The 12391-nt window shown below is 44.1% G+C and overlaps 1 protein-coding gene across 1 annotated transcript in view; it reads right to left on the reverse strand.

Annotated features, from left to right (window-relative positions):
- The window catches only part of dok6 (docking protein 6), a 684792-nt gene extending 681885 nt beyond the window's left edge, over window positions 1–2907 (reverse strand). The window contains exon 1 of the mRNA XM_070872699.1: window positions 2899–2907. The gene's annotated coding sequence lies outside the window, so the exon portion shown is untranslated. The remainder of the gene's footprint in view (window positions 1–2898) is intronic.
- Between the last annotated feature and the right edge of the window lie 9484 nt (window positions 2908–12391).

The following is a 12391-nucleotide window of genomic DNA, read 5'->3' on the forward strand; positions in this document are numbered from 1 at the left end:
GGCATGACCCTCGAGCCCGAAGCCTGTCCTTGCCTGACACTCACATGCACACGACCAGCAGCAGTCGCTGGGCAGTGATCAGGAGTGCGAGCCCTGCTTGATGGTTCCTCACCCTGAGGCACTGACAGTACACCTACCAACTGTCCCAGCTGAAGACAGCTAGCTCAGCACAGACAGGGTCTGAAGCTGGACCTTCTTGGTCTATTTGACTCATCTACTCCCCAGATAAACTCACAAAGTCTCCCCCTGCCCCAACTTCAAAAAAGAAAAAAAACCCTTTAAACAATATATATGATGGTATTGAATTCCATCACACTGATTTAACTTACGAGTAGAAATCAATCAAAATAAGGGACATTTAATAGCACCCAGAGAAATGAATTCAATCAAGAAAGCAAAGAGCAGCTGGGGCAATGTCAAAAACTTGTGTCAGTGTGTGGACTAATCTCAACAGTGTGGTCATCATTGGTAGGCACCTCATGTCCCTAAACAAGCATTGCCTTCAGGCTTGTAGGCCAACATTTATAGTAACCCTGCCAATATCATGTGGCTTTCTCATTTTTACTGTGCTGCTGTAGGAAGCCGCCAGTGTTTAAACACTTGGAAAGGTTGCAGAAGGCTCAAAGTCTACTGCCACTTTAGATGGCATCATTCTGATAGGTAGCCGGCAACAAAACTCGAATCATACTCCCATTATGGCACAGCTGCTTCTGCCTCTCATAGGGTGACAGTATCCCTTTAAAAATACAATACTGTATATAGAATTTTGTTTATAAATGTGGAAATCAAAGACAGGCATTAACTAAAAGCAGTATGCACATTTTAAAAACTAGTTACACAAGAACATAAGAATTAAGATCAGGAGACTATACAGCCCCTCCATTCAATAAGATCATGGCTGATCATCGACCTCAACTCCACTTTCCCGCCTGATTCCCAGATCCCTTGATTCCCCTAGAGTCCAAAAATCTATCTCAGCCTTGAATTTACTCAACAAATGAAAGCAATTGTATTTTATAACACACTGGCTGAAGGTCACAGAGTGTGTCTGTAGCAGTATTTATAACACTTTCAGATGCAGAAACCTCCAAATAGGTTTAAACAAAATGTTCTTGCACGTAGGCCTGAATAACATTTACGCAAGTGATCAGCACCAAGTATCTGCCGAACCAACAAGAATCAGTAATACCCAGTCAGGATGGTGTTGGCTGTGGTCGAAGAGAAATAATTGAAAATATCTCCTTATAAGCGAGCTTCCACAGCAGGCGTCCTCTCATGTAATTCTCAGAAAATGCCAGTGATGATCCACTACCATCCCTCTCATTCCAGATGCTCGTGCCCAGAGCTACATCTCCTCCTTTCGGGGCAATGCTTCAAACTACCGCAAGCTGCCGAGGCAGCTCTGATTGAACAACACATGCCCACTTTCTCTCAGCGATTGCTCAAGTCACAAGTCACTGGCCTGCACGGCCCTTGTTGCTATGAGCGAGATAAACCAGTCTGTGCAAGGTTCCGTCCAGCAACAAAGCATGGTTCGCCCAAATCTTTCCAACAGATTGGAAACATATCCACCAAGTTGCATCTCCACAGTTATCAGGACAATAGGGACAAGCTAATCAACCTTTTGGGGGGCAAACACATACACTTCTCAGTACTGCCCATCATGAAGAATATTCAGAATAGGATGCTATTCGAGCACTGTCTGTGGTGGTCATATTTTGAACTGCCCAGGTGTAAGTTATACCACCAACCTGGTATGAAAGTGTAGGCGGCCTTCATGAGATCGAGTCAATTCTATGAACTTGATTATTTTCAGATGGGTGGAACTGGGAAAAGACTCTGTAAAAATAAAAGGTTAGGCTTCTTTAACCTGCAACCCCATATCCACCCATAAAACACCTTTAGATGCCCGTGAGTGCCACAAGTTCCTGTAGCCGCTGTACCTCTGTACTCAAAATGTACCTTAGCCCCTCTAATGTAATGCTCCGATACAACACGCAAGTGTCCCCAGCTGTCCTGCTACTGCACTCACATTCACATCCGATAGTCCTTCTGCTGTGCCACTCTCTTACAACACATTGCTTGTGGCTTTTGCGCCGATCAAACACAGCAGCTCAATGCGACACATTTTACACGGCAGCATACAACTAGGTCTACTGAATAACATCTGATTGGGGGGAAAAATAGCATAAAAGCGCAAATCCCTGGCGCGGCACATTAGTAAAATCATCCCTGCACGTTGCGTTATAAACAACTTTGTCGTCAGTTCCAATTTATTGCAGAAAGAACATGATTTCACAGTGCAAGCAGTATCCGATAGCAGGAGAGGAGTGGTGTGACACAATGTGATTAAAATCAAAATCAATAATCCGCTTCAATTAAAAAAATGCAATATATAAATACTATGCAAGGAGGTTGAATCACAACTGCCCTTCTGTCGAAACAGCCATCACGCTGGCTGCAAGCTGGTACAACCCGAAAACACAACTAGTGTGGACTGGCCATGGGTTTCAAAACAAATCTGTACATTTAGTGTCATCCCCTTAACTTTGTTTTTCTATACAGCACCTCGAGACTAAACATAATTTCCGGGCAGGACAATCCATATCACAATTATTTGCTTCAGAAACTCCGCACTACCAGTGTCTAACAGATGAGGAATCATACTGATAAAAGCAAAGTTCTATTTGACCAGCTGTTTTTTTTGTATTGAACACAACCTTATAGTTCATTTTTATTAATGTACAGTTTTAATGACAGTTTCCATCATTGTTCTATTAGAAGCCCATTCTGTCTAGATGCACGCCCAGCAGGATTGTATCCCTGGTACCAATTCAGATTTTGTTTTATCCAGCTGTTAACAAGCACATTTTACGCCGTTATTGAATTTCCACTCACCCCCAGCTTTCTGCTGCGGATTTTCACATATCCCTGCTTCACGATATCATTAAAATTTGAAGCCATGGCTGGTGTCGGTTTTCCACTGCTAAGCAAGTCCCTCTCAGCTGGGAGTCCTTTTTTTCAGAGCGGCTCCACGTTCCAGCCCTGGAGTGTACACTAAGGCATCTCCTTCTCCGCCTGTTCAGCCAGCAACCAGGCTCATTCCATCTCAACGGGGAGATGGAGCGTGTCACCTGATTTATTCAGCACAACTCTGCTTCCTGGATCACACCATCCCCAGCTGTCAAAGGGGGTTTGCTAAAGAACCCTGTGTGCTTACCTAAATGTACCAAACTGCTATAAATCCTGGACTGTGCACAGGCTGACGAATAAAAAAGGAGAGAAAATGAACAATTGCATGTCAACTTTTGCAAGAAGCAGTATATGATTGTACACTGGCTGTTTTTTAAAATTTAATCTGTTAAACATTGTTACAGCAAATATGTGTTGTATTCCTCAATATAGGATTTAGACAGCACTCCAGATCTGAAATATGCTGCATTATTTATTACTGGGTCCAGGCTCTCCATAAAAGTCAATGTGCTTTTGGTAAAATTTAATCCAAAAAGAACTATGACAGCAGTTATTCATAATGTATCAACTGCTATTTAAAAGCATATAATGTAATTTTCTGCATACCAGGACACCTTAAAAATGATTTCAAAGTTTAAAAAATTAAGTATAAAACTATAAAGCACAAACAGTTAACCCGCAAAACCCTCCACTGAAAGAAAGACTTCCATTTATATAAAAAAAGAAAGTATTTATATAGTGCCTTTAACAACACCAGATGTCCCAAAGCGCTTTACAGCCAATTAAGTACTTTTGGAGTGTAATCACTGTCGTAATGTGGGAAACGCAGCAGCCAATTTGAACACAGCACGCCCCCACAAACAGCAATATGATAATGACCAGATAATCTGTTTTTGTTAAGTTGATTGAGGGATAAATATTGGCCAGAACACCAAGTATAACTCCCCTGCTCTTCTTCGAAATAGTGCCATGGGATAGTTTATATCCACTTGATAGAGCAGACAGGGCCTCGATTTAACACCTCATCTGAAAGACGGAACCTCCGGTAGTGCAGCACTCCCTCAGCACTACCCTGGAGTGTCAGCCTAGATTTATGTGCTCAGGTCCCTGTAGTAGGACTTAAACCCACAATTTCTGACTCAGAGGCAAGTGAGCTACTCACTGAGCCACAGCTGACACTTTCACAACCTCAGGATGTCCCAAAGCACTTTACAGACAGTGAAATACTTCTAAAATGAATTCACTGTTGTAATGTAGGTAATGGGGCAGCCAATGTACACACAGCAAGATCCCTCAAACAACACTGTGTCAGCTGTGGTTCAGTTGATAGAACCCTCACCCCTGTGTCAGAAGGTTGTGGATTCACATCCCACTCCAGTTACTTGAGCACAAAAATCTAGACTGACACTCCAGTGCAGTACTGAGGGAGTGCTGTAATGTTGGAGGTGCCACCTTTTGGATGAGATGTTACACCGAGGCTCCCGTCTGCTCTGTCAGGTGGGTGTAAAAGATCCCATGGCACTATTTTGAAGAAGAGCAGGGGAGTTATCCTGGGTGTCCTGGCCAATATTTATCCCTTATCCAATATCACTAACAATCAGATTATCTGTGTGTGGGAGCTTGCTGTGTGCAAATTGACTGCCGCTTTTCCTACATTATAACAGTGACTACACTCCAAATGTACTTCATTGGCTGTAAAGTGCTTTGAGACGCCTGGTGGTTGTCAAAGGTGCTATATAAATGCAATTCTTTCTTTCTTTAAATGTGGTAATGGGCAGATTACGTTTTAGCGATGTTGGTTGGGGGATAAATGTTGGCCTGGAGAACTCTATTGCTCTTCACTCTTTTTTTCCCACTAATAAAACAGTTCGCATTTCATTTATTTTAATCAATATATTGGAAAATAAGCCGAGCCAGATTTGGAACATCCAAGCAACAAGAAAAGCAACATTCCTTTGTCTAAGGTGCCAAGGATAGCAAATGTGTAATGCAGATAATTCTATGCACTTTGCTATAGTGAGGTGTTAGCTGGAGTCCTATCTCCACATCTCTTTCATTAGTTAATAGTTTCATAAAAATGCACATGACTATCTCCATAGTGATGGCTGAAGAGGCCAATTTTTCATTAATTAACTGACTTCACTGTTATAAAACATCTTAGTTAAATATTCAATGCAGGAAGTCATTTCCAGCAATAATTCTTTTGAACATCTGATAGCTACGTGTGGTGATGGAGAGCGAGTTAATGGAAAGAAGCACGCAGAGACCACCACATACTTTAAAGAATCCCACCAGGGTCCTTGCACTCAAGTGAAATATCAGCACAATGCAGGTGACCTGGTAACAGCAACACCTCAACATACAGAATGTTGCCACTTTAGCCATGTGAGGTAAATGCTTTCTACCACAAGAGTTACGAAGAATGCAAAAAAGGACAAGGTCAGATGCACTATGGCTGTAATAGCGCTATTTTAATCCGCTCATACTTAATTTTCCAGAGGTTTGGAATGGGGACTTCTATTTTTATATCCCCTGGCCTGCCAACTGTTGCCATTTTATGAATAACACATGATGGGAAATATATTGACAGTCGATGGGCTGGCAGTTCTTTATTGGAGGATGGATGAACAGGTTCAGATAATGCTCAGAAAGTGTGCTAAGGATTGGAGGCAAGGGGGGCGGGAGGCAATGGTTGGGGGGGAGGGGGCGGTGGAAGAAGTAATTTAAGGGAAGCGTTGGTCAGCTTCTGGCTCAGAGCTCCCATTGCTGTTGCACCTCCTGCTCATCAACTTCCTCTTCCTCCTGGTGATTCATGGTCCTCTTCTGGGTCAGAAGGTTGTGGGTTCAAGTCTCACTCCAGGGACTTGAGCACAAAAAATCTAGGCTGACACTCCAGTGCAGGCTGAGGGAGCGCTGCACTGTCTGAGGTGCCGTCTTTTGGATGAGACATTAAACCGAGGCCCCGTCTGCTCTCTCAGGTGAACGTAAAAGATCCCATGGCACTATTTCGAAGGACAGGGGAGTTATTCCCGGTATCCTGGCAAATATTTATCCTTCAATCAACATAACAAAAGCAGATTATCTGATCTTATCACATTGCTGTTTGTGGGAGCTTGCTGTGCACAAATTTGCTGCCGCATTTCCGACATTACTAGAGTGACTACTCTCCACAAGTACTTCATTGGCTGTAAAGCTCCATGAGACGTCCGGTGGTCATGAAAGGCGCTATATAAATCCAAGTCTTTCTTTCTTTCATCTTTTTCAACTGCAATGAAGGAACCCTCAGTCTGACAGGTCCAAACAATGGAATTATAGAAACATACAAACATAGAAACATAGAAAATAGGTGCAGGAGTAGTCCATTCGGCCCTTTGAGCCTGCACCACCATTCAATGAGTTCATGGCTGAACATGCAACTTCGGCACCCCATTCCTGTTTCTTGCCATACCCCTTGATCCCCCTAGTAGTAAGGGCTACATCTAACTCCTTTTTAAATATATTTAGTGAATTGGCCTCAACAAATTCCTGTAGTAGAGAATTCCACCGGTTCGCCACTCTCTGGGTGAAGAAGTTTCTCCTCATCTCGGTCTTAAATGACTTACCCCTCATCCTTACACTGTGACCCCTGATTCTGGACTTCCCCAACATTGGGAACATTCTTCCTCCATCTAACCTGTCTAAACCCTTCAGAATTTTAAACGTTTCTATGAGATCCCCTCTCATTCTTCTGAACTCCAGTGAATACAAGCCCAGTTGATCCAGTCTTTCTTGATATGTCAGTCCTGCCATCCCGGGAATCAGTCTGGTGAAACTTCATTGCACTCCCTCAATAGCAAGAATGTCCTTCCTCAAGTTACGAGACCAAAACTGTACACAATACTCCAGGTGTGGCCTCACCAAGGTTCTGTACAACTGTAGCAACACCTCCCTGCCCCTGAACTCAAATCCCCTCGCTATGAAGGCCAACATGCCATTTGCTTTCTTAACCGCCTGCTGTACCTGCATGCCAACCTTCAATGTACCATGACACCCAGGTCTCGTTGCACCTCCCCTTTTCCTAATCTATCACCATTCAGATAATAGTCTGTCTCTCTGTTTTTACCACCACATTTAACCTCACATTTATCCACATTATACTTCATCTGCCATGCATTTGCCCACTCACCTAACCTATCCAAGTTACTCTGCATCCTCATAGCATCCTCCTCACAGCTCACACTGCCACCCAACTTAGTGTCATCCACAAATTTGGAGATACTACATTTAATCCTCTCATCTAAATCATTAATGTACAATGTAAACAGCTGGGGCCCCAGCACAGAACCTTGCGGTACCCCACTAGTCACTGCCTGCCATTCTGAAAAGTACCCATTTGCTCCTACTCTTTGTTTCCTGCCTGCCAACCAGTTCTCAATCCATGTCAGCACACTACTCCCAATCCCATGTGCTTTAACTTTGCACATTAATCTCTTGTGTGGGACCTTGTCGAAAGCCTTCGGAAAGTCCAAATACACCACATCAACTGGTTCTCCCTTGTCCATTCTACTGGAAACATCCTCAAAAAATCCCAGAAGATTTGTCAAGCATGATTTCCCTTTCACAAATCCGTGCTGATTGGACCTATCATGTCACCTCTTTTCAAATGCGCTGCTATGACATCCTTAATAATTGTTTCCAGCATTTTACCCACGACTGAGGTCAGGCTGACCGGTCTATGATTCCCTGTTTTCTCTCTCCCTCCTTTTTTTTTAAAGTGGGGTTACATTGGCTACCCTCCACTCCATAGGAACTGATCCAGAGTCTATGGAATGTTGGAAAATGACTGTCAATGCATCCGTTATTTCCAAGGCCACCTCCTTAAGTACTCTAGGATGCAGTCCATCAGGCCCTGGGGATTTATCGTCCTTCAATCCCATCAATTTCCCCAACACAATTTCCAAACTAATAAGGATTTCCCTCAGTTCTTCCTTCTTACTAGACCCTCTGACCCCTTTTATATCCGGAAGGTTGTTTGAGTCCTTCTTAGTGAATACCGAACCAAAGTACTTGTTCAATTGGTCTGCCATTTCTTTGTTCCCCGTTATGACTTCCCCTGATTCTGACTGCAGGGGACCTATGTTTGTCTTTACTAACTGTTTTCTCTTTACATATTTATAGAAGCTTTTGCAGTCCTTCTTAATGTTCCCTGCAAGCTTCCCCTTGTACTCTACTTTCCCTGCCCTTTGTCCTCCTCTGCTGAGTTCTAAATTTCTCCCAGTCCCCAGGTTCATTGCTATTTCTGGTCAATTTGTATGCCACTTCCTTGGCTTTAATACTATTTCTGATTTACCTTGATAGCCACAGTTGAGCCACCTTCCCTTTTTTATTTTTACACCAGACAGGGATGTACAATTGTTGTAGTTCATCCATGCGGTCTCTAAACGTCTGCCATTGCCCATCCACAGTCAACTCCTTAAGTATCATTCGCCAATCTATCCTAGCCAATTCATGCCTCATACCTTCAAAGTTACCCATCTTTAAGTTCTGGACCATGGTCTCTGAATTAACTGTTTCATTCTCCATCCTAATGTAGAATTCCACCATATTATGGTCACTGTTCCCCAAGGGGCCTTGCGCAACGAGATTGTTAATTAATCCTCTTTCACTACACAACACCCAGTCTAAGATTGTCTCCCCCCTAGTTGGTTCCTCGACATATTGGTCTAGAAAACCATCCCTTATGCACTCCAGGAAATCCTCCTCCACCATATTGCTTCCAGTTTGGTTAGCCCAATCTATATGCATATTAAAGTCACCCATGATAACTGCTGCACCTTTATTGCATGCACCCCTAATTTCCTGTTTGATGCCCTCCCCAACATCACTACTACTGTTTGGAGGTCTGTACACAACTTCCACTAACGTTTTTTGTCCTTTGGTGTTCTGCAGCTCTACCTATATAGATTCCACATCATCCAAGCTAATGTCCTTCCTAACTATTGCATTAATCTCCTCTTTAACCAGCAATGCTACCCCACCTCCTTTTCCTTTTATTCTATCCTTCCTGAATGTTGAATATCCTTTGATGTTGAGTTCCCAGCCCTGACCATCCTGGAACCACGTCTCTGTAATCTCAATCACATCATATCTGTTAACTTATATTTGCACAGTTAATTCGTCCACCTTATTACAGATACTCCTTGCATTAAGACTCAAAGCATTCAGGCTTGTTTTTTTTAACACCCTTTGTCCTTTTAGAATTATGATGTAGTGTGGCCCTTTTTGTTTCTTGCCTTTGTTTACTCGGCCTTCCACTATTGCTTTTTACCTTTCTACCATCTATTTCTGACTCCATATTACTTCGCCCTGTCTCGCTGCATAGGTTCCCATCACCCTGCCATATTAGTTTAAACACTCCCGAACTGCATTAGCAAATGTTACCCCTAGGACATCAGTTCCAGTCCTGCCCAAGTGCAGACCGTCCCTTTTGTACAGGTCCCACTTCCCCTAGAACTGGTTCCAATGTCCCAGGAATTTGAATCCCTCCCTCTTGCACCACTGCTCAAGCCACGTATTTATTCTAACTATGCTGGTCCCTCTACTCTGACTAGCACGTGGCACTGGTCGCAATCCAGAGATTACTACCTTTAAGGTCCTACTTTTTAATTTAACTCCTAGCTCCCTAAATTCAGCTTGTAGGACCTCTTCCAGCTTCTTACCTTTTTCGTTGGTACCTACATGTACCACGACAACTGGCTGTTCACTCTCCCTCTCCAGAATGCTTTGTAGCTGCTCCGGGACATCCTTGACCCTTTCACCAGGGAGGCAACATACCATCCTGGAGTCTCGGTTGCGGCTGCAGAAACTCCTATCTATTCCCCTTACAATAGAGTCCCCTATCACTATAGCTCTCCCACTCTTTTTCCCGCCCTTCTGTGCAGCAGAGCCACCCATGGTGCCATGAACCTGGCTGCTGGTACCTTCCCCTGGTAAGTCATCTCCCCCAACAGTATCCAAAATGGTATATCTGTTTTGGAGGGAGATGACTATAGGGGACTCCTGCACTACCTTCCTGCTCTTGCCTTGTCTCTTGGTCACCCATTCACTATCTGTCCTAACCCTTATCTGCGGTGTGACCAACTCACTAAATGTGCTATCCACAACATTCTCAGCATCGCGCATGCTCCAGAGTGAGTTCATCTGCAGCTCCAGTGCCGTCATGTGGTCTGTCAGGAGCTGCAGCTGGACACACTTCCCACACACATAGTAGTCAGGGACACGAGAAGTGTCCCTGATTTCCCACATAGCACAGGAGGAACATGACACGGGTCCAAGTTTTCCTGCCATGACTTAACCCTTAAATTAATTTACTTACTAAAATTTACTTAAACACCAAACTGCTACTTAGTAGTTCGCTGCCAACTAAACCAATCTAAATGTCAGTCTAAAAGAGAGTTATACTTACCAGTCGAACAGCCTCAGCCCTCTATGGATAGCTCAATGAAGGCTCGGATCCAACTGTGTCTGGTGTGGTGTTGAATCTCTGCAGGCATCCGGTCCATTATGGGTGGGATCAACCAGCTATGTCTCCGAGAAGCCAGCCTGACATTTGCTGTTCATGAAAGAGAGCATGAATGCTGGAATGCCATGAGATGTAGGCATTGTGGGATCTACAAAAGATGCAATAGTGTATGTAAAATTTAGAGTCTTTCATGTCGAAATGTCACACTTTCGAAATCATGGAGCCAATTGTGGTCGCTGTTCACGGGCAGGAATGAGGCAGTGGGACATTTAAACTAACAGCGCACAGATAACCATTCCATTCACACCTTTATGAACCACTGCTGAAGGTCACAGGGCAGCTAGATATTAATGAAGTGAAGGCGCCAGGCTCATTGCCAAGGGCCCTGGTGGCCACATGTGTGCAGTCGATGCACCCTGCACTCGTGGGAATCCCACAGCCCTTTCCTGCTGGCTCCTAGATTTCATGGGGAATGTGATGAAAACATTAGCCCTGGAAAACAAGGGCCCCGATATTTATGGGGAGGTGGGGAAGGTGAAAGCGGAGGAGGTTGGGGGGCAAGACAGAGATTGTGCTGAATATAATGGCAGGATCTCATTATAATTTTTTTCTGCTATTTCCCACCCAGCAGCTGACCTAATTAATAGGTTTGATGGCTGTCTTGCAGAAAAACGAGCGGCAGGAGGCTGGGAGGCAGGTATGTATTGATGGGTGGATGGAGGGATGAGTGGGAGGGTCAATGGGTGGGGGATGGAGGGTGGGGGGGAGGAAGGGAGGTATGTATTGATGGGTGGATGGAGGGATGAGTGGGTGGGTCAATGGGTGGGGGATGGAGGGAGGGAGGTATGGATGGATGGGTAGATGGAGGGGTGAGTGGGTGGGTCAATGGGTGGGGGATGGAGGGAGGTATGGATGGATGGGTGGATGGAGGGATGAGTGGGAGGGTCAGTGGGATGAATAACACAGATACGTCTATTTTGATAAATCCTAACGTCAGTAAAGCTAGATGATACTCTGGGCAACAGCATTAGGCATTTTTTTTGTCTCTGTTCATAAGTGCCATTCGTGGACTAAGTCAGAAGACAGCACAAAGCTTCAAGTGATTACAACATATTGCTGATATGCTTTCCAGAGAATTAGATGTTATTAATCCCAGATCTCTTGGGAGACACACAGGAGATTAAAAAAAAATCTGAATTTGTCACCAATTCAAGACTAGTTCCAAATTATACTTTGCAACCTTGATCTTGACATCATTGAAACATCTGAAAGCATTTCATGCTATAAATAACTGTTGCAATGCAGTGACTCCTGTTATGTAACCAAACTCGGGAGCAATTCTGCTCCAGCAACGTCCCACAACCAAAAGTGAGATTATTAACTACTTAAGAGGACCATTTAAGGGGGTAGAGATCTGTCCTGGGTGGGAACGAAAAACGAGTGGCATCACGTTGGCTGCCTGTTCCACGCCATGCTTGATGAAGGCACTGGAACTGGATATCTGGTGGGAAGGCTAAGGGACAGCTGATTCGAGACCACGTGTCTTACGTTACTGCCCGAGACGGGTTTCTATCCCAAGACTTAATAAATGAACAGACTAGGAAAGTGACTATTCCTCTCTTGTCAACCAGAGCACACTGGCTGACAAATTGGGCACCTTTACTATCTCCATCAACCCAGGTGTGGAAGTGCTTGGGGGTTATTTTGGGCCAAGGCTGAAAACAGGCACTAAGAAGGTGCTTTGCTCTTTGCTCTCGTTTGAAAGTCTGGCTTCAGATTGCAATTTTGGGGCTAATTGATGATTACCTTGATTTAAGTGTGCCTAGAGGCACTAAAACCTGCAGGGTTAGCACTCAAGCACTGATTAGAAGAAAAATTTGTGGAGTGGTTGTATGTAGCCTCGATGAGTACAGTTCC

Source organism: Pristiophorus japonicus, chromosome 1, assembly GCF_044704955.1.
Source record: "Pristiophorus japonicus isolate sPriJap1 chromosome 1, sPriJap1.hap1, whole genome shotgun sequence".
Classification (NCBI taxonomy): Eukaryota; Metazoa; Chordata; class Chondrichthyes; family Pristiophoridae; genus Pristiophorus; species Pristiophorus japonicus.